The sequence below is a fragment of the Varanus komodoensis genome, unplaced genomic scaffold (genome assembly GCF_004798865.1).
Source record: "Varanus komodoensis strain SLA01 unplaced genomic scaffold, ASM479886v1 scaffold5, whole genome shotgun sequence".
NCBI lineage: Eukaryota > Metazoa > Chordata > Lepidosauria > Squamata > Varanidae > Varanus > Varanus komodoensis.
In genome coordinates this window covers 50,044,283-50,065,738 of record NW_025336087.1, presented here as the reverse complement: position 1 = coordinate 50,065,738, position 21,456 = coordinate 50,044,283, and the positions used below count along the sequence as shown (strand labels likewise).

At 38.5% G+C, this 21,456-nt stretch overlaps 1 protein-coding gene across 6 annotated transcripts in view; it reads left to right on the top strand.

Moving 5' to 3' along the window:
* Positions 1-21,456, top strand: part of PIP5K1B (phosphatidylinositol-4-phosphate 5-kinase type 1 beta) — an 86,471-nt gene that overhangs the window by 2,838 nt on the left and 62,177 nt on the right. The window lies entirely within an intron of this gene.

Sequence of the window (21,456 nt, the reverse complement as noted above, 5' to 3'; positions counted from 1 at the left end):
GCCAGCTGATCGGAAAAACACACCCTTCCCAAGCTTACTCTGATATCATTACAGTTTGATTTGCAGAAATCAGCTGCTGAAGCTTTTACTGAAAATAAGCACTTGCTAATGGTTATAGTTCAAGGTGCTGTTTATAGATGTAGATGTAAGACTAAAGAACTGTTTCATAAAATAGGAATAGTTGTGACAGAAGTAATAAGGATAAATGGAGCCATTTTAAAATCGCTTCATAAAATCAAAATTAGGAAGAATAAAGCAATAGGATAGAAGTATCTGCTTGCTTGTGGAATGTGAACAAAGGTTAATGTTTCTAATAGATTTTTTTCTTTGCATTCTTTCATTTATACCTGAGAATTTTAACTCTTCAACATTAGTGGACCTCACATAAATTCAGACATTTCTTCTATACACTACAAGTGCAATCTTATATCTGTATCCTGAGAAATAAATCCCACTGCGTTTGTATGGGATTATAGTCTATTATTACTTTCTTGAAATCATTGAAGTGTTAATGAAAACTACCAGTGTCAAGAAGGAATAGTATGTTTCTCCAATGAGAGTTTTTTTGTTTTTGTTTTTTTGTAAATGGAAGAGAAATGTGTACCATAATCTATGATATCACATGGCTTATAAACATTGTCAGTCAGTGATTATACAACACCTTCTTCCAAAACTAAATTTACTAAATTTAAATTGTCAGGTTTGACAATGTGGAAAAAAGCCCCTCTCAGAGCTTTGAAGGGCAACCCATCATTGTGCGAGTTACATTAATTTGTCTGTGCCAGAGGTTATGGGCATCCAATGAAGGACAGGAGGAGCATGGAGGCTTGGATTGCTTCTGTGCTTCAACTTCCAGAACATGTGGGCAGCTAATTTAGGACAGCTAAATGTTTTTCTCTCCTTGTGAGAAGGAGAGGCTGAGGCCTGGATTTGGTATATGTTGCAGGTGCTTTGCTCCTTCCCACCCCACTCTTAGGAATGCTCACCCACTGCTCTAAAGAAGCATTTTTCTGCGGCCACAGCAGGAAGGCTTTCTTCTCCTATGGAGGGCCTGATAGCATCTGGTGGCCATTGGACTGCACCCTTACAGACTCATGCAAATGAATTATTGACTCTGTCATTTGCACACACTTACAGGAAAAGTAGTCAGTCATGGATATTCATTTTAGTTTTGCATCTCCTGAAAAAGGCTCTGTCTATGCTGACTGCCAGCTCTTGCTTCGTGAAAGTTTTGAGCATCCAGTTTTTGCTCTACTGACTGAAGTTTCATGTTCAAAGACCCAGGCAGAATAGGAGTGTTGTTTTCTGTTATTGTGGAGCTTGAGGTGTGCTGAATAAGGCAGAAGAGTTAGGACAGAAAGGAAGTATTAGAATCTTTATATACATAATTTGATAATTACAAATTAAATGAATGTATGCATTTAATTAAAAATAAAACTGGACATATACAATTAATTTCTATATTCGGTCAACACATTCAGCGGATAAGTCAGGCTATTCTGTGAAAATGAAGAACTGATCTGATGATTTCTCAAATATAGGTATTGACACTTTACCTATCTGATGTAGGCATTTCATTTTCAGTGATGAAAATAAAACTCATCCGATCTGCTCAGCAGCTGCCGAAGGTTCCCCACTGTTAATCCAGCAGAGAGGGGTTGCTTGGCAACTCCTTTTAGCCAGGACTGGCAGTGGTAAGGACAAGCCACATTCTGCTCTGCCTTCTCTGAGCAGAACATGGTTCATTTCCCCCCACTGCTCATCACTAGCTGTAGCAGTTACTGAGTGAGGGTAACACATTCACCTGGACTTCCTCCTGAGGACTGCAGTTAATTCCCCCATCCACCACTGCAATTGTGGCAACAGGCATTTCTGCTGGACCTACTCTGAGGAGACCCGGCAGAATACCCTAGGTGCTGTGCAGCAGCAGGAAAGCTGATGTCAGCTACCCAGAGTGCCACTTGGACACTTTGGGCAGCTGTCGTCAGAGCTGCTTGACCAGCGTGGCCAGACTTTCTACCACTCTTGCCAAGAGGCTGTATAGGCCTATTGGACATTGTTGTCCAGGTCTGGATGAGGTACTGTGAAACCCTACAAGAAGCCATGGGGTTATTTGGGGAAGGGTCTTTGTAGTCACAGTGAAGCCACTCTGAGTCCTCTGAGTCATTGTGGCTTCAAGGTTATTGGCCTGATTCACACACACAGCAGTCCATGGTGACTGAATTTACCCTGAGCCTGTTGTATCATACCATGAGGCAGCAGACACCAGTTTGCATAGCACCGGTGGGCATCTGGCTTACCATAGTTTGTCATGTGAACCCATGTAGTAGGTGCTATTTTGGGGTTATATAACCCTCCAATATAGCATGGCTTGTTTTAAGGTTACTTGTGGGTTGTCTAACCCTGAAACAGTACCTGCCACCTGAGTTCACATGACATAGCAAGCCATGGAAAGCCAGTGGTTCCCATAGATGGTGAAAACAATGCAACAGTTACTCAGGTAAATTGAGCTGTGGCGGGCTGTCACATCATGCAAACCTGTCCTGGGGGTAAGCCACATTGAACTCAGTGATACTAAGTTCTGCGTAAGCATGTATGCCTCTTTGTATGTTTATTTGATAATAGGTCATGTTGAATTCAGCTGGACTTCTTTCCAGGACAGCATAGGATTAGAGACATAGAATTAGATGATTTGTTATAATTTTGTATGCATCATTGTGTTTTATGATGTATATAATACAGAAGCCAATTTCTTACTTTGCTGGGTTTTGATGGATAATGACTCAGTGCTCTTTGCTAACCAAAGCTTTTGGCTTTCTCATGAATTTCAGGTTAGAGAATTCTGTTGGCTGTATGTATGTGTCTTCTGAAGTGATACCTGAAAAGGCAATAATGCAAGTCATTGCAGATTCCAGGATTTTTGTTTGTTTTGTTATCTTAGACTAGGATGGGGAACTTGTGGTCTTCGCCTTCAGCATTCTTCTGGTCTCCAGATGAGCCCAGCCTTATTCACCATACTACTCTGTGTATTGCTTTCCATGTATATGAGAGGGAGGGAGGGAGTGAAAGAAGTGTAGAACTGATGTAGTGGTGCGCCATTTCAGAGGGGCAACCTTCCAGCTGTGTGCCCTCCACCTTGTTGGTATGGCCACTATATACACCCACTTAATCTGGGTTGGTGTGTGCCATATGGCTTATTTTCCCCTGGAATTAAGTTGCTATCCTCTTTCCTTCCTTACCTCCTGTCATCTGAAAACTTTATTGTAAAGTATGCCAGAATGGTCAAGGCAACATGGATGGAATACAGTGAAGTGAGTGAAGCCAAGCTCAGATTTCTAAATCAGTTTGTGAGGGGGAAAAAACCATGAAGGGAAAATAACAGAAAGACACAAGGTATGCCAGTTAAAAAACAATGATGACCTAAAGTAGCTTACCTTTTTACCTGAATCTGTACTAAGTAGACTGAAACAGCAGGTATACTTACATACAGAGACAGGGAGGTCACTGTGGCTGGCATTTCTGTGGAATCTTTTGAGAAGTTCAAATACTGACACAGATAGGGAGCAAATACTGTTCCCCACTTTTTGACACTTGAAGAATGATCCACTAATCAGGTGGCCTGTCTTAGGTTTGGTGTGAAGTACTGTGAAAAGAATGTCTCTGATCTTTCCTGCTAGACAGCCTTGTGGTATGGTAGTTTCCATGAATGGTTGTTTCATCTATGTGATGCAGGTTTAGATGGGAAAAATCCTATAATTCCCAGCCTGCCAGAGCCGGTAAGGCTGGCTGGAGGGTTACTGGAAACTGTGGAACAGACATTTTCGATTCAAGGTTTGCATCACACTATTCTTCTCCAGTTTCTTTCAAATAATTTAGGGAGAGCTATTAAAAAACCATTGAAAGGTGGTTACTCTGGAAAGTGGGTAGGTTTTCTTAATTAAGCAAGGGTGCAATCCTGTGCTTGTTTGGACAGAAAAAAAGTCTGTCACAATGGGAATTATAGAACTTTTTATGTGCCAGCTGAATTGATAAAACTACCTGCAATATTGATATGACCCTGAGCCAGAGATAGTAACTCATAGCATTTCAGCTGTATACAGCTAATCAGATGCAGGTAATAACCACATGAGGTAACTTTAGCTAGTGGAAAGGAAGCATATTGCAAGATGTTTGAAGGTACTAATTTTTGTACTTGTGGATAAGCAACAGTTTTCTGGATTAGGTTTATGAATTCTGGTTAGAGAATCCAATGTCAGCCATAAAATGAGCGTACATGTTCACACAATTTCTCCATTGTTGATAGCATGTGAATTGGCTCAAGGATTTCACAGGGACATGACATCCTAGAAAGTCATGTGTGAGATAGTCTTCAGAACATAGGCAGTCCTCCTGTCCCCAATATATAGCTTCTTTTACAACAGCAATAACTTGAATTAATTTTTGGACAATTATTTTGTTCAAAAACAGTCCTAGGAAACCAAGAGAGGAAAAGGCACCAGTCCTGTTAAAGCATTTTATATGATGTATTGACTATGAAACAGGAATCCTTTATGTGAGACAGTAGCTTCTAGGATACTACCACCATTAAAAGTAGAATCCAGGTAAAATGCAACACATTTAAATAAATGTACCTGAAAATATGTATTTGTACTTAAATACCATTGGAAACACAAACTAGGCTAGCAATATTATATATTCCATAGATGTTATATGCTATTTTAAGACCCTCAAATGAATTTAAACCTGAAGGGATTAAACACTTATTCAAAAAGTAATAATTACCACTTAGGTAAATACTATATCAGTAAGAACAGACAGGACTTAAAAGTAATTTGTATAGGGCCATACCAGCAGGCTGATTGAACATCAGCAGTTTTCTATTAAAAATGTCCAGAGCATCCTGAAGGACCTACTGCACATCCTAAGAAATCAAAATCTCATCATGGAAACTGGAAGAGGTAGACATGTTCTTCATTCTAGACAATTATGAACTTGAAATAACTACTGACCTGTAGCAGTGAACCATAAAACACGTTCAAAGCAACACATTACTGGGGCTTGTGCATTCCCACACCTTCATGTGTAAGGGAAGTAAGACTGATGTTTCTGTGTGTGGTATACACCAAAGCACACTTTCCCAGTTAACTTTTGGAAACAGTGGTTTGTTCATTCAATCCAAAATATTAAGCCATGGTTGGATTCTGATATGATTGAACTATGATTTAAACAAACTATATTTTCATGTCTTTGGGATTAATGGAAGCTCATTTGTTCCAAGCTGCAAAGGGAAGTGTCAAAATTCATCCCTCATACAGAAAGGACAAAGGAAGGAGAAGGAGAACATGTGAGCCTGAGGCTTTTGTCTACATATCCTCATAATGAACCTGTATGGGATACAAATTAATCAAGTCCAAGGCACAGTGAATTCAGTGGAAAAAGCCAATATTTAGGGCTCATGGTTTATGCATTTCTATGCAAACTTTAAATAGAAAATCAAATACACATTTCAGCAGCAAAATGAGAACATGCACATTTGCTGTTCCCTCAAATGTTCTCATAATAAAGATTCCTCCCCCTCAAAAATCCCAAAAACCTGGTTATTATTAAATTGGCTTTCCTTTTTTTTGGTATGATCACTGGGGTTAGAAAAGATAAAATAGTTCAACAATATAAATGCATATTCAACTAAGTGACATAATGCTTTAAGAACCTTCTTCAAGTTACAGCTGTACTGGTCTTTGCTTGTAAGACAAACAGGCAATGACAGGGTTTGCAAGACAAGTCTCCTGGCTTGTCACATGCACCCTCTATGGCTTATTCAGGGTGTCTCCTAAGCCCACCAACAGGCCATGGCTTCTTGTAGGGCTTGGTAGTTACTCCTGGGCTTGCTGTGTTGCCCAATCATGGATGGCACAGCAAGCCCAGTGGTAACCAAACCACTACAGAGTTACATGGCAAGAAATCTTTGCCATTCTAGCCAACTGGCTACTGAGCAAGCGTCTCTGACAGCTGCCCCAAATGCTAAGTGACACTTGATGGGCAGCTGTCAGAAGCTTTCCCCCTGCTCCACATTACTGCTGCTTGGGGAACTGGTGCCGAAGGAGCTGTGAGTGGCTCAGTGTGGCTGAGTGACCCACGCTGTGACACATGGGGTTACTGCAGGGGGATGTGGGAGGAGGGAGGCACAGTACCCCCTATTCACAATGCATTTGATTGTCTGTGGGGTGCATTGTGAGAAGGGTCGCCTATAAATGTTTACCATTTTGTGTGAATGCTCCCATTAAGTGGAGACCTTAAAAGTAGAAGTCTGATCACTAGCCCAATTTCTGATGACTCTTATGTGGGTGGCAAAAATATTTTTTATTCCACCTGACTTTTAATGGGTTTTTTTCAATTGAAGGTTTTAATACTCTGCATTCATTATATTATTGCAGTATTTTGAAAACTTTCTTTAGGGGCCTTGCCCAAAGATGACACAGAAATGTATTCTTATATAGCAGATTGTTGCAGTTACAGTATTTGGTTGCCAGAAAACTCCATGAAGGTACTATGGTGTGGAATATAGACAAATAGTGGTGGTTGTATAGGTTCTCTTGTGGGAAAAAGCCTTTGAGAAATATTCATAGGCGTGTACTTTGGCTCCATCATTCTGTTGATGTTTTGTTTTCATCTCTCTTTCATAGTCTGATCTTAGTAGGTTGCAGTACTTAACACATACAGATACAACAGATGAAAAATGGGGAGGCAGGTGATATGAGACAAAACGTAGTGCTTCTTCTCCTTGTTCATTCTTTCTGGTCTGTTTATTGGTCCAGCGTTGTGAGGAACACTACAGGATGATTCCAATGGGGATAGATTTCCAATATAAACATTCAGATTCTTTATGTTACACTTGTTATACTGGATGTGATAGTGGTGCATGAATTTCTCAGTAACGAATGCTTGGTATCTATGATTGGTGTGAACAGTATAGAATGATTTACATTCTGAAACAAATATTGCGAACAATATCTAATGTTGATTAAAATAGCCAGTTTCTTCATTCAAGAATGTTTTCCTTAATGTCTTACTATTGATATTTTCAGTGGTTCTTTAGCTCTGGTAGAGGTAGGTATTGTAAAGTTCTTTGGGGATATAAATTATCTACTGCCATTCTTAACAAGCTTGGACTGAGAGCTTTTCTAGTTACCATTTTCTTTAGACATTGAATACATGCGGGAACTGTACACCGTGCCCTTTATGTTGCTGTTTTATAACTTTTTTCTGGCAAAGCTGTAACTAGCATTTTTAGATCATATTTGCAGATACTGGGAGAGTGAAAGATGGAAGTATACTTGCTATTTGTATTTTCATGGGAATGCAGCTCATAAATACTGACTCAAAAACAAGTCACCTTGATTTTATTGAGGATCGGAAAGGTCTTTTTATTGGTAGACTGGAACAAAAAACATATAGCTTGGGAGAAATAGCTAGAAACCATATTCAAGTACAGTGTGCCTTGAATATGGCTTCCTGTTATTTCAAATCCAATTTGCTTCCCTCCTCCTTCATCCTGCAAATGCCAGCAGGCTTTAGAATAAAAACTAGATAGTGCATTTGGTTCATTTTTTAAAAGTACTTATTAGGGAGGATAGGACAACTCATATTTTTCACAAATGGCTCACTGAGAACAGTTCTTGCAAAGATTGTGGCTTAGTGTGGTACAATGGATAGATTGCTGAGTTTGTACATGAGAAACCAACATTTTGTTTTCCCTACATCTCTGCTTTATACCTGTGTTGAATAACCAAAGTTTGATAGAAAGCCTTGTAAATTTTTGAGAAGTTTGCTTTTTAGGCAGCAGGTTTAAGAAGAAAATCTTGTTTATTTTAAATGTAAATATATATAAATCACTGCTTGACAGGGACTTTCTTAGAAGAGGCACCCTTTTCTCACTCAAAAGAAATGTTTCTTTTGACAATTGGGCTTGCTGTAATGTATGTGTACATTTGTAAAAAACAAAGAATGGGCCCTTTTAGACTGTTCTATTGATATGCAAATATATGCAGATTTAATAAACTAATCTATTTGAACATATATTAATTGATTAAGATTTATTTGAGTTACAGTCCCACTCTTATTGCACTGATAATTTGAAAAGGGTTGACAGTTAAGACAGTTGCTCACACTTAAGAAGATGAAAGTAAGATGTGGCAATTCTGGACTGTCATATCACCGTTACCATCAAATAAATTTCTGGGCTTGCTTGGGATTTCTGTGATACTTTGGAAAGGGAATAAAATAAATGTTTCCTATGTTGGATGGAAATATTTGGGTAAATGTTTATCTCATTCCATTTACTTATATTCCTCTCCTGGAAAATGTTTTACATTCAGTTACGTTTTGTCATGCTGTGTATTTGAAAATCTTGGAAAGAGTGAGTATCTTGATATGAAGCATAAACAATGCTAGTATGAACATCTTGACTCAGATTTGAGCTCTCGTGTTAATGAGCCACAAAATTAAGCTACTTTTGGCTGTTGAAACTGCTCATGGGCTGTGGCAAATCAGGGAAGGACCTTTTGGGTCCCCTGAAGGACAGTGAGTAGAGGGGAACATACCTGGAACAGAGCTGATTACATTGATGCATTGAGATGCATAGGTTAGGCTCTCAAGATGTATATTTCTCATATTCAGTACTTTTTCTTAAAAAAATATTTTGCTTCACCCTATCTTGGGAAATTATTTTCAGATGTTGCTTGGAAATGTGTGTGTGACTTTGGATTTGTTTTCATTGGATTTATTCTGTGTTAATGACTAGAACATTTCTATTCCTTTGCAGAAGATGATAACAGTGTTTTGTGGAATAGAACCTTTTAATTGTGGTTCCTCATTATCGTCATTTAAGAGGAACTATGGTTTTGCCATGTAGAAATGAATTTGTGCTATGATGGTAAAATAGTATGTATTCCGCTCTTTATATGAAATACCTCTAGGACCTGTGGCTGCTTTTAATGCATAAATATATAATGCTAGCCAATTATAATCACCCAAACTTCTTAATAAAAGTTTGAAAGGAAAGCTTGACATTTTCATTTTCTCCAAAATGTAATGGAGAAGTTTGAATCTACAGAAATTTGCTACCAAAACTAATGCTCCTTTTAAACTCACACAATTTACATCCTCACTCTTTCAGTTCACAAAATACCCTGGCAGAAATTGTTTATTTCTGCTATTTTTGGAAACAATTTTCTAACTATTTCATATGCTACATTCCTTAAAGTGCATCCCTTGTAGGTGATTTGGAATGCTTTTGGAGAATAAATTTCTTTCTTCTTTGCTGTTTGTTGGAAGTTAGCAGATGCTCAAGGATGGGGAAAAAAGGCCTTCTCCCCCCCCAAAAACAAAACAAAAAACAAACAAAAAAACAACCAAAACAAAACAGTTGCCTTGCCATTGGTGCACTAGCTGTAGACAGTGGAGTAGAGAATGAAGAGCTGGAAAAAATTGACTTCGTCTTGCTTGTTTCAATTCTTTGTATTTTTCATTTCCTATTAATGAATACTCTGGCTTCTTATGTATAGAAATTTGTATTATTGTACAGTTTTATTTATTTTAAAAATCAGGAAAAACATTTTTTCACTTGTTGGGATACCTGTTAAAGTACAAATGTGTATAGCTTCTCTGTTTTTATAGCCAATTTATTTCTTATCTATTGTCCTTTTACATACCAGTCAAATCTGTTTCTGTTGAAAGTCTAATAAATTGCTGAATGTGAGAAATCTAGCTTAGATTAATTTCTTATCTGTATTTAGTTCATTATATAAGCCAGCTATAAAGTAATATATTGGGGGTGGCTAGACTTGTGCAACAGAAGAGCCACCTACTGTAAATGTCAGATGTTTGAGAACTGCAAGTGAGCACTGGTGTGCAGTGGCGGTAAGTGGCAAGTGAGCACCCCTAGGCACCCACAGTGGTGTGTGGTGAGCCGCAAAATAAACTCAAAGAGCCACATGTGCCTCCCAAACCTCCATGTGTCCACCTCTGCAATATATCTATCATTGTTTGCCTATCTCTACACGGTGAGATTTACATGAACAATAGCTTGTTCTTTCCATTGCATTCCAAAAGATACTGGAAAGTTTACTTCTTTTGTGAAATTGAATCTGTTTTAGTGGTGTGGGTAGTTCTGGTTTAAACACTTCTGGTTTAAACACTGGTTTAAACCTTTTGTAGGACATAATTTTGATGGTTCCTCTGTGCATTGCCACTCAGTAATAATTAGCACAACTAATTTTTATCTCAAATGAAACTTATTTGACTACATTCCTCTACATTTTGTTTTTAGTACAGTTTCTCTAACACTGGAGGGCAATAAGAAAGGCTTATTGAACTATTTGGTTCCTATGCATCAAAAAGTATGTGTTAAATGAAACACTTAATGATTTGTGACCCATATCTATGCTAACTGCGCAATATAGCCAACCTGAGGAATCCATGCTGGTATTATGCCCTTTCTCCTTATTATCAGCTCTAAAAACTGCTCATCATTGTTATAAAACGTTGTGCTAATTGCTTAAATATGGGCAAGTTTTCTACTGCTGGAGTCTCAACCTAGACAAATTCATCACAGAAGATCCTGCTTACAAAAGACTGTGACTTGGTTTTTCAGGAGCAGGAGGATAGATCATAAAAGCATGTGGGGCACAACACCTGAAGAATATACAGACTTTGGATTTATCTCAATACCCCATTCTTCAAGAACATATCTAAAGTTTTCATTTTTTAAAATTTTGGAATTGTTCTCATATTTATAGAGGATCTAGGAAGATGTGCAAGTTGTTAATTTTAAAAATAAAGAATGGGAAGTATGTTCCTAGTGATTCTACTTGATATTCCATGTAACAACCACATGAATGGTTGACTTTGAAGTTGTCTTTTCATAAAAAGCATACAAGATCATCTGCAGTGATGATACAGTAGAAAGCTTCCTGGTCACTTGTTCTTCTGAGCATAAACATCCATAATCTTTGGTGCTACTTTTACATTCTAATGTTAAACATATTTATTTGGAAATAATCCATTCAGTGGGATTTATTTCCTAGTAAACTAGTATACATACAGCTTTACTCTGGTATAATATATTATGGATCATCTTAAGAGAGACAAAAACTGGTACAGTTGTTCAGACTTGTGGCATAGGAGTTTCAAAGCAAACTCAATAAAAGAACTTAACGGTAATGTTATATTGCATATGTGGTGCTTCTTCCCTTCCCCCCAAACAACCTAAATAATATGTTAAAAGAATTTTAATATGTGCCCAGTACAGAATGAAGTTTCTTATTCCTTCGGTTTAGCTGCTTAAAAGCCACAAACGGATTTTCAGGTTGCACTGTGCCAGTCTCCTACAATAACTGACAATCCTATTACAAGTTGGGAACATAATATTTAATATCCAGCATTTAATATGTGACATTATCCAGCAGTAAGATTTATGAAGAAGCAGTGCATTATGTTTCCTTTGCTTGAAAGACAGGTTGCCCTTTATAATAAAGGAGAGGAATGTAAGTAAAGCAGTGGTGAATAAGCTGGATGAATGCATGCCAGGGAAGGGTCTGCATCACTTTCTGCGTGATGTTACCTGGTCTGGCTTCCTTTGTTTCAGTTAGGTGTGCTCCTTAATCTGCTGGTTCTCTCCTCCTGAAGTGCAGAATTGTCTTAATTCTGCAGTCAGGCCCTTCTGACTAAATTCTTTCTGTGACCCATGGGATCACTGTGTGGCTTATGACAAGACAATTTAACTTCTGCTGTGGTTGAATAATTTTCTATCTGTGCCCCTTGTGACTGTTTTTATTGTTTACCTTTTATGTTCTTTTGTCAAGGCTTAATTGTTTTAAATTGTTGTACTGCCATGGTGGCTGGTAGTAAATAAATTGTTACATAAATGTTAATAATTATTATTTTGTGATACGTAGTAGCATGCTGCAGGGTCAGTTCTATGTATTATGTTCTTCAGTATTTTCATCATTCTCTACATGTAATAATGACTTTATATGATCCTAGTTCTCCCCAGTTGCTGGGGAACAATGGTGAGGGGGTCTTGCTTGTGGATTCCCTATGGGCAGCTAGTTGGACACTGAATAAACAATATTTGAATAGGTGGGCCTTTGGAGTGACGTGTCGTACGTTCTCATATTTAGTATGTCGTAGTAAGAAATACTGTTTCATGGTAAAATTCAGTTTACAGTGTGTGGGTTCACTGTTTATTGTCTTTAACTTGCTGTACTCTTTTTTGGGTTAGCTTAATAGTATTATTTATAGATAACAAATGCACTAATGATTTTTTAATCACTGTAATACTGTAGCTAGAGATGGTTGTCTACAAAACCTTCCTCTAACATCCTATCATAAAATAACAAACATTAGCTCCTTGTAGTAAAACAGCATTCAGAGGCAGTGCTGATCATTCCCCTAACATAAATACAGGCGTGTTAGTCGTAGGAATGTGGCTGGAGACTAAAGATTACAGGTGACACAATTGAGCAGTTATTGCTCACACTGTATCCATGTTTTTATCCCACTGACATCTCAGCCAAAAAGGTTACATAATGTTTTGAAACGTCACAAAAACTCATGAAACTTATTTGACCAAAGCTTATAGTAAGATAATGAGATATTTACCAAATCAGACATTAAAGACCATCTTCTGAGGCCCTTTTCTAGTGCCATTGCAAAATGAGAATGATGGGTACTAAAGAGATCATTTTCACTGGTGGCACCCAATTTATGGAATGATCTCATAGGGACTCATTTGGTACCTTTATTGTGGTATTTCTGGTACCATTCTGGCAGGCATTTTAAGAATTGTTTTAGTACTCTGCTGGTGGTTTTTTAATTTTTTCTTTTGCTTTCCCTCTTGGTTTTTGAAGAAGTATGGGAGGAGTTGAGCCTGGGGAGGATGCTTCTTCCTGTATTCTTCTTGTAGATTTCCAGTTGCAGAGACATCTTATGTTCTCCAAAGCAAGGCTTTCCCCCTATCCCAAGGATTCCCCAGACTTAAAAGCAGGGAGAACACAGTAATAGTTCCTACTGAGCAAAAGTGTAGGGTTGATTTTAACAGCTGCTTTCCTTTCTCGCTTTAATGGTAGTGTTTGGAAACAACAACCTTGCTTGGACAAAATGACAACCCACCATGGGTATTCAGCTGTGGTAAGCTGTAATGTTGTTGGAACCCAGTGCATTTTGGCAGAGTGGCTTATTTTTTCATATGAAACCACTTTCAGAACCCATGGCTTGTTTGAGGGTACTGGTTGTGTAGCTTGAGGTGTATTGTGGACCCAGCAGTGTTTTCACTGTGAAAAAGTCTTCTTGGCAAGAGCAGTCAAAAAACATGCTGCTCCTTGTGATGATCTTACTTCCTGAACTGTGTTAGCAGCAGACCATGATGCTGTAATTTCCCATCATGTCTTGGCATTCTCCTCCCCACTTACAGCATAATTTCATTGCTTCATTTGTCAGCAACCTTTTTTCCTTTGTTTCCCTTGTGAACCAGCTGTGTTCAATCTACACAGTGACCTTGAAGGAGCCTGAAGTTCTGCCAGCTTTAGGTTTGCCTTTATTGCTCCCTTTTTCCACACACCTACACTGAGATTTCTGAAAGCCTCCTGGTAAAGAAACCTCTCATTTCAAACTGAAATAATGTAGGCAGTATTTTATTCTTCATCTTGTACAATCCATTAAAAGGATTTAGTGTACAGCCCTGTGAGTTGCATCCTAGATGTTTGTAAGCTCCTGAACTTGGAGTATACTGAGCATCCTATCTAGAGTGGGAGAAGCAGCAAAGGTGTGCTACCTTCCCCACATCTCCTGTTCTTCATTTTCTGATCCTCTTGAATTAAGTGTCTTTTGGCAACATGTACTTCACCATCAGCTTACCTCCTGCCCAAGGTTTTCTTCCTGAAGTTTTTTTCCATTCCTGAAATAAAATGCTGCCTTTCCATCTAGCCATACTTCCCTTTTTTACGAAGACAGGGTAGTTTAAAGGCACATGTGCTTGTGCACTTATGTGCACACTTTACAGCATATGTAAATTAGCATATGCAAATACATTTTGTTTTTGTCCTGTGGGCACCACCCCTAATTTTCAGGTTAGCTAGACCTTGTGTGTAAACCTGTCCAATGAGTCAAAAGAGTGAGATGGGGACTAGAAAAAGCAAGTAGGCTGGTTTCCTAGCCTACATTTGAAACTGACCAGAAAACAGCTCCTTCATAACCACTTACATGTAAGTAAGGCTGTGATCTACTTGTCCTGTGCTGCAGTAGCTTTTTAAAAAGTTACATGCATATAATCTACCATGGTATTAAAGTATGTTTAAAAGTGCTTTCTTCTAAAATTTGGGAGAAGCTGTGTGAGAAAGGAGCACTGCCCAGTCAGCTATATTGCAGCCACTGTATGATTGAAACAGTGAAAGGAACACACTGAAAAAACTTTATACTCTTGAAGTTACAGTCAGTGGGAACTGAATGACAAAAATAATCAAAACTGAAAGGTTGTAGAAACATCAGTTATCTCTTCTGTTTACTTGAAGCTGGTAAATCTCACTCCATGTGCCTAAAATACTTGGAATGTCCTGTTCTTAGCAGTGGATCAGGTTTTATTCAATTAATGTTTTCTTATTTATTTAGATTTATGAAGATAGCAGAAGTTAGATCTTAGTTCATGACTGTGCCTTTGTGTATTATTATATTTTATGATGTGCAGAACATTGTAGACATGGAGAAAAGACACTATTTGTATTCAGTGCGTACTCTTAATAATGGTCTTATACAGCATTATACAAAAAGATTGATTTAATTTATATTATCTCCCCTGTTTATAAGTACACTGCTGGAGACAGCATCTTTCTCTAAGACTTCTATATATTATAGTTAGGTTCTCATTTAGAACATGGTCCTCCATTCATTTAGCAAAAATTAATAAAAATTGCAACAATGACCTTTGGAAGCTATTTTTTTTACTAAATTCTGTGAAGTGTCAAGCCTCTGATCAGTATAGATACAACTCTCCTTCAAATTAAAGCTGCAACAGTAGTTGATATTAATTGGTTTAAATGTGAGCTCACTTTTATTTTTACTGTTCTGATATTGTACAATAAACAAAAACATAATAACTTACAAATATTAAAACAGTTGAGCAGCATTAAAATTAATAATACCCCTTGAAAACTACTAATAAGCTAATATTTTAATTGCAAAAGTGTTTAGAGGCACAAAATGTTGCCAACCCTATTGTTGCAGGTGTATCTAGGCTATACCCTAAGTTTACCTATGCTTATGCCTATCTCTCTTTATGACTTTGATTCCATTGTTAAAATCTCTGTTCCCTGACCCAAAACAGATGACCAGCTTAATTGAGTGCAAAGGTTTTTTAAAATTACCATTTATTTCATTGTTGACTTAAAAAATGGTGGTTTTCTTTTTCTGGCCATGCATTTTAATATGTAATAAAGGGTGGGGGTCATATCAAGTGGCGAGTCTTCTCCACACTGGCCAGTTAATGTTGGTCTTCTATATTCATGCACTGATTATCTGGGAATGTGATCTCTGCTGATTGTGATCATATAGTGTACATAATGACAAAACAAACCCAGTTCAGAGTGAGGGCAATGCTTCCTGCTCCCACTTGGAATTGGCTTTGGCTGTAGGCATTCATGTAATCAAGCTCTGTGTGATGTGACAAAACCAGTTCAGACTACAACACTGTTCTCAGAGAGTATGAATGTAGCATGCACCTGGGCTGTGTGGCCAGACATTGCAGACACTTTTCTGCTGTCTCAAGACATTTTATCTACCAGTCCTTGTGCCCTCTAATTATCCCTGCCACGAGGACTGTAAATTTTAATTCAAATATGTACAAAAAACAGGATCTATGAACCCTTTTAGAAAGGACATTCCTACTTTTTTCTTGTATAGGAAGGAATACTTCTCATATGCTGCTTGCTGCAGCATACACATGCATTATTGAAAAGTGAAGTATTTTTTTCTTTCAGAGTTGCTGTTTGATTAATATGCATACATATGCAGATTTAATAGATTAATCAAACCCCATATGATTGTCTGAGATTGCTTTAATTAGGTAACTGCCCTGAAAGCCAGCAAAACTAGCACTTTAAAGTTGGTTATCTTTTATATAACAATTGAAATACTCAAAGGGTATAAAACTGACAAGACATTAAAACTGATGTGCATCTCTTTTTTAATAAAGTTAATAATAAACTAATGGTATATCTGTTTGTGTTGCATTATAGTTATTGCCTAAAAAGAGATTAAGATTCAGTGTAGTATATTGGTTAGAGTATTAAACTGGGGTTTGAATTTGGAAGATGCCAGTTCTAGTCCCTCCTCAACCCTGAAGCTCACTAGCTGACATTGGGCTAATCACTCTCTCTCATCCAAACCCCCCTCACAGAATTGTGAGGATAAAATGGAGAGGAGAAGGAGCATTCAGCTGTGATATGTACCAGGTGCTATCTACATAACTACCCACCTGGCCATGTGTTATCTGAGGGTGTTCACCCTTCAAGCCATTTTCCTTGGGTGTGGACATGAGAAGCTGCAGCTGGACAGGTGATTATGGAAATTGTGGCCTGCATGTACCACGTCTTAAGCCACTGTGGCTTGTTTAGTTTGTGATGATTGTATGAACTAGGTCAGAGAGACATACTGGATAGCTAAAGCAAGCCACCATGGTTTCTTATGAGCCATAGTGTATGTGGCATCCCATTTACATCAATCCTTAAATAACCCTACAATGTCCATAGGCTATTTGAGAGTTGCTTAATTTTCCAACAAGTCATGGGTGGATGACATGATAAGCCATGACTGGTCAGTGATTGTGGGAATTGTGCCCGGCATATTACTCAAAATAATTACGATGCTTGATTTCAGGAAACTTCATAGGTCTCCAAAAACAGATACATTTCTCAGAAGGGATAACTCCTTGCAAATTTCATCCAATTTTGTCAAGAAGTAAGAGAGTTATTTTCCTAGAGTACTTTGACTATTGGGTGGTGTAGAAATATAGTAAATGACTAAATATTAAACAGAATTTGAAGGTGCATAGTACAAAAGCCTCTACACCCATTTGTGTGAAGTGGTAACATCTTCATGAAGAAAAATACTTGACATGAAGAAAAACAGTCATACCCTTTGTTGATTTTCAGTTGTAGTGGGAAGCATGAGAATGTGGATTTCTAAACTGAGATTTGAATTTGGACTTGAGTCAAAGTGGGCAGCCTCCAGATTGGGCTGAGTTGAAGTGGGTAGTTTTTTGAATTGCAGAATCAAGGTCCAAACCGAATCTTGTGGTTGGTGCACACTGAGTGATCAGTCTTTGAATACTGTGTACAGTACAGTACAGAGGTTACTACACCTCAAAAAAGATATCCTAGACCTGGAAAAGGTACAGGGAATGCTGGCATAGATAAGCCTTTGGTCTGTTCCACATAACATTCCTTGTGCTATTATGTTTTGTTGTGTTTCTTTGAAAGAACAGAATCTGCAGGAGAAGCAGGGCTTGTCATGACTTTCTTTCTGAGCTTAGGTTTTTAAGGGTGTGACAGGCTATGAGGAAACATGAGTTAGTCCTCTCATGTGATCTGAATGGCTTTCTGAGCCCTTGTGCCTTATTTATTTATTGCTTGCTAGCTAGCTTTTACATACTGTCCCATTACTGGTGTCTTGTTCCTTGCATGTGTGAAACCAGGAACTGGGGTTTGCCTGACTTACTAGGTTGTGTCAAGAAAGGAGCTTGCTTTGCATATACTGGTAAGCAGCTGTAGTGCCTGAGTCAAGACCTTTCCAGGAGCATCTAGAATGTGGATCATGCCTCCAGAAGATCAGTCTTCTATAGTTGCCTGCCGTATTTTCAGCATGCTTAACTGGACTATGAGGAGCTGATTCTGGGTCTCTTTGTTTCCTGAAACACATTGTTTTCATCGTGTTTCTTTAATCTCAGTGTGTACATGTCTAACAAGATAGTCAGTGGCGTGCGGAGTTCAAATACTGTAGCACTCCAGGGGTTTCCCTTTGCTGTAATCGAATGACGACTGCACAAAAGTGACAAGAATTGGTGGACATGCATTCCTGTTGATGAATGTATTCTGTAAATGTGCCGGAAGGTGCCACACTGTGCAACAGAGATATATTAAGGAACTGCATTTTTAGGAAATGGCTGCTATAGAGCTTTGCTGTTTGAAGAGGGCCACTAGTGTCCCAGTTCTCTTAAGAACATAATAATACTTTCCCAGAGTTAAATTACAGTGTGATTCCTAAACCAGTTTGCTTAGGAAAACTGATTTCAAGTACCTTCTCTAATCTTCTGCACCCTGGTCTTATGGAGCACTGATATTTTGTTGAGGTTTTTCATAAGGTGTGGGAAAATGTAGACATGCAAGTGAGTTCAGTGAAGGGAACAACTTTTACAAAGAGGCTATCTTTACTTCATACAGTTTAACTTTTGTGTGGGCTTTAATTCTTCCTATAGTCAGGATATCTCCCTAACCTTGGCAATGTTACAGATGTTCACATGGACAAAAACTATTGAATTATTTTTCTTAATATATTGGGCACAAAAAATCCTTTCTTTAACACTGAGCACAAATGTTTCCTTCTAATTGGAAGGACATTCCAAGGCTATGATTGTAATTGATTTGCACTGATTATAGCTTGGGGTAGCAAGAGATGAACTTTGCTGAAAGAACTTTCATCAAACTGTCAACTGGGTCCCCCAGTACACAAAAAGCTGTTTGGCTTTGCCATTGATTTCAGTGGGATTGTCTTGGCTGATTCATACAGTCATGTGCTTGAAATGGACAAGTCCATTGGTTATATCCTGTATACGATGAGCCAGCAATGCTAAAGCACTCCTGTGCCTGGGGTTCAACTTTTACGCATAGCTTGCCTTTGTTAACTATTAATAGAATAATACGAATCATTGTATGTAGGCACCTGCATAGAGCCAGCTCACTGGAAGCAGGAGTCTAAGTACACATGCAAAAATCATGCATCCTCTGTAAAAACTTGCTGCCTGATTCCATGAACTGCTGTTTACTATCAAGAGAGAACAGAATTTTCTTCAGCACTGGGTTCCAGTTTAGGAATGCTATACAAGAAGCTCCCTTGGCAACAGGAATATTTTGAGGGGATGTTGCTCATGTCCCTCGTTATAGCATCTTGACAGGCATGGGGGCAGGCCTGCCTGTCTCGTGGTGGCACAAACTTGCATTGGAAAAATAGGATGGCGTTGTGGTGAAGTCTGTTGCTCGCATTGCAGTATATGCTGCATGGAATATCCTTCAGCTCCTCCTTGCTAACACTTATACCTTCATTAAACTTTTTGTGAGAGAGGCTCCTTAACTATTAGTTAATAGTTAAGCATAGGTGCCTAAGTGGCTAAATTATCCATGGGCCATCATCTCTGTCTCAGTGCATGACTGTTTCTGGAGAGCACAACATTCAGTAAAAGAGTTCTTTGTTTTTCTTCCTTGGAACCTTCCTATTAAAAATGACATTAAGTATTGCCAATAATAAAGGGTTAATTGAAGGGATAATTGAACTGGATATTAACTAAAAAGCATGAAGAGTCTTGTGATCTATTAAAAATGCTGTTTGGGCATTAGAAGGACTGATCCTTTCTAAAGGATTTACTTAAGCTTTCTTTTCTAGACTCTGATGCAAACTCCTGCATAAACTCCAAGTTCATAACATAGCATTTTGGCTGATTTGGCCTTCGAAAGGGAGATTTCCATGGATAACTTTCAGATTACACCAGCTGAAATCCAGGATTATGTTATTGGTTCATAAATGTCATAGCTGAGAATGGCCTATAGTTTAATCCAAGTATGAGAAACTTCTACTCTCATCCCCTCTCCCAGCATAAAGAAGATTTTCCCTGCTAAGCACTGAAAAAGGTGCCCTTTCTCAGTGTTCTGCAGGAGAAGTTCTTATGTCTGATCATCTGCTGATCCTTCATAGGGATAGTGAATGCAGACTACAGGAAAGCTGCTGCGTGATGCAGGCCCACCTCTGAGTTTTCACCTGTTTGCTTCTGATTAGACTTTCAGAAACTTAGTGTTAAGCTACCTTAATCATTCAGTGCTGCTGAATGAGTAATTTTGGTTTACTTCTGAATAGACATGTGAAGGACCATACTGCTTATCAATAAGGATAATCTTTTTCCATGACCGCTCAGTCTCTCACCTTGCTGATTGATGGAAAGCAGCTTCCAAGACCTTGCTCTGATTACAGTTTGGCCCTTGGATTGCAAATGGTTCTGCACTCCTGCTTTAATTGATGCAGGCCTTAGAAAGAGGCCAGGTTCCAGGCATAAACTGTATTTCCAAGCTGCAGTATCTGATCATCAGATCCTTTAGTTTTCATTACAGAATTATATTTATGCTATTCATAAAGTGTTCAAGGGAAATAAGAAGAGCAGCATTTGTTTTGGTGCAGCCTTGTTATTAGGAACTTAATGTGGTGGCTTGTGGCAAGAAGCAGTTATACTATGGTGCTGTTCCAGTGTCTCTGTGCAGGTCCTGTCCAATCCCTATTGCACCTGCAGGAGTTAAACTCACATGCAGCATTTGCAACAGATTTATTATCCTGTTTCATCTATGCTTACTCTCTTCTGACTCAAGCCAGAGTGGTAAGAAACAGCATTCACTTTGTTTCCCCAGTTTGAAGAAAAACCAGTGGAGAACTGTGACTCTTATGTCTGTGCACAAAAATTCCCTCTTCTGCTGTGAGATGGAATTCACAAGTTGTGGCAAATGAAGAGAAGGGGGTTGCTGACTGACTGGAATCAGACTGCATTGTACTAGTCAACTGTTAATTTTGCTGAGAATTTGAACATCTGGGCTGCAGTGATAGTACGTGTGAACCCTGAGGCATCTGTGTGTGTTTAAACCCATTAGGCCTTGAATGTGTTTTCATGTATCTACACAGCATCGCGACTGAAATTTAAGGGTGTGGTTATCTACTGGAATCTCTGGTTGGAAGGAATCTCTGTTTAGGAGCTGTCTATATGGGACTCAAAGACCAGTTCAGTTAGTGCTGATGAAAGGAGGATAGGCTACGTCCTGACCAATAACTTCCTAAATTTCCCCTGCTGGTATTGAACTGAAATCTGGAGTGTGTAGCCACTCCCTCAAACTTGACTTCCAAGGCTACATTTAAGTATATAATTTGTAATATTCTTTGCATGCATTGGAATAATACATGTAACAGAAATTTCAAATACTTGAGTGTTACCAGCTGTAACTATTGCTGTTTAACAGCTAATTTGTGTTTAGACATCATACTAAATTTACAGTGGTACCTCGGCTCACGAATGCTTTGGTTCATGACCAAATCGGGTTGATAACAAAAAATTCATAAAAATTTTAACTCAGGTCGCGAACTCCTCATTGGGTGGCAACC